This window comes from Wasmannia auropunctata, unplaced genomic scaffold, assembly GCF_000956235.1.
Source record: "Wasmannia auropunctata unplaced genomic scaffold, wasmannia.A_1.0 LD335965.1, whole genome shotgun sequence".
Classification (NCBI taxonomy): domain Eukaryota; kingdom Metazoa; phylum Arthropoda; class Insecta; order Hymenoptera; family Formicidae; genus Wasmannia; species Wasmannia auropunctata.
In genome coordinates, this window is record NW_012026925.1 from 38,535 (window position 1) to 40,946 (window position 2,412).

Below are 2,412 nucleotides of genomic sequence, written 5' to 3' on the forward strand. Positions count from 1 at the left end.
AGTTGCTCAATTACGTGGCCAGCAGCAATCGCGGTATTCGCCACTGAAGCAATCGCGGTCAGCCGATATCTACATGGTGATCACACGAATCCATCAGCATCATATCAGCACTTACTTTACTTATATAGGTACTTCCTGCGGAGCCAACAAATTGGCACGCGAGATTTCCACATGGCAATTCTTCTTAAATGATCATAGAGAATTCCCGGAGATTATAGAGATTCTTTACAATCCTATTAAATATAACAAAAAGAAATTTCGTGATACGTCTGTTAATTAAAATTAAATTTACGAACAATGTCTTTTTATAAATACATTTTACAGTTTTATATAATGTTTTTGTCTGAGAATGAGTATCGTCCGAAATAAAATCTTGCTAGAATTATAATTTTGTAATCTATTCTTCCGAGTAATCCTTATACTTTTCCGTGACTCGCCAAATTTAATGAAAATTAGTACATTTGTAAAGTAGTCAAAAATAATTGACACAATATTTTTTTATATCGGCAATGATGCAGGTTTAAAAGTGTAAACTACTTATAGTGATAAGCACGAGTACTTAATTTGCATTTTAGCTTGTATTAGGTGCTACTCACTTACATTATCTTGCTCTTTTCTGGACCCAGGAATTATAACCAACGAAGAAGTGGCGAGAGTCTATCCCCATTTAGTTTTTTTTTATTTTTGTTTTTTATTATTTTTATAATTTTTTTACATTTTTTACAAATTTTTTTTATTTTCTTTACAATTATTATACATTATTACTTTACTCCTCATCTATATCCATCTTTTCCATTTTATTGTACCTACTTTTTTAAAAATAGAAATAATAAAAAGAAATTTATGCACAAGAATTGTGCACTTCAAGCACACTATATTACTGCTACATTATTACATAAGATAGATTTACAATTTTTGAAACAATTATTTATGAGATTATCAAAATCAAGTAGTTTCTCTTGCAAATATTTAGTTATCTTCTCAATGTATAAATTTTTTAAATATTTATGGCACAATTAAAAGTGTGTATTTGCAAGAGAAATCGCTTGATTTTAATAATCTCTAATAGATCAATAATTTCAAAAATTGTGAAACTTATAATACTTGCGTATTATGTAATAATGTTGCAATAATAAAGAGCGATATATAAGTGGTGTGCAAAATCTTTATGCATACAACTTTTTTTTTAAATATCATTTCTGCAAAGAGTACGTACAATAAAATGAAAAAATAGACATAGTTGAGAAATGACGTAGTTGTAAAAAAAATAAGAAAAATTTATAAAAAATGCAAAAAAATTATAAAAATAAAATATAAAAAAATAATCAAAAACTAAATGACGATAGATGCTCACCGTCTCTTCGTCGGTTATTCCTGAGTTCGGCAAAAAACAAGATAATGTAAGTAAATAAGTACCTCTAATGGAATTAGTTAAAATGCACAAAATTAAGTACTCGAATCGTGTTTGTCATTATAAGAAGTTTGCATCTTTAAACTTGCACCATTGCCGATATAAAAAAAAGTACGTGTCAATTATTTATGATTCTACAAATGTACCAAATTTCATTAAATTCGGCGAGTCACAGAAAGATAGGATTACTTGTAAGAAACCGTGTAAGTGAATAACTGCACAAATAAAGTTGATAGTGCCTTCTATGGCTGCGTTTCTCTTGGCGCTTACAGCCCTTATAAGCATCATTTGTCTTTGTTTAATATTTGATAAACAACAAGGATGAAATAATTTTGTGAACGCTGTAACCAGCGGTAAGCGCCAAACGGAACGCAGCCTATGTCACGACCGGATCTTAGTGCATAATTCTATATAAATTCAAAATAATATATACTATATCAGACTCTTCAATTTAAAACAATAATTCATAGAAATTGGCATTAAGAGTCAACACGCAGAACTTATTGCGTAAAATTTTAATAAAAATTATATTCCAAGGTTGGCGGTTTACATCTTCAAATTTCTTACGCATCTCTCGCGCGTTTTGGACTCCTTCAGGCTTTCTTTAGTGATGAAAAACATAATAAAATTACACTAGATTCAAAATTATTCCGCTTTTAAACGTCACAATGTTCCGCAATGTTTGAGATGGGCCTTCAATTTCAAGATTGAACGCGAAAGTCATCTATGTGAATTGAATAACAATATTGTAAACTAAGTGTCAATCCACAATAAGGACTTAAAGCTTTACGCCGTAAGAAATAGACCAATTACAATCAATTATTCTTTTCATATTTGACTACGATGGTCTATTTCTTACTGCTTAGGGCTTGAAATCCTTATTGTGGACCGACACTAATAGTCCGGGAGGCAGCTGGCTTTTTTTTTCACTCATTTCACCAAACATACTTTATGAATTTTTTCGTTATATTGAAGTAGACGATAGATCGGAAGAGCACACG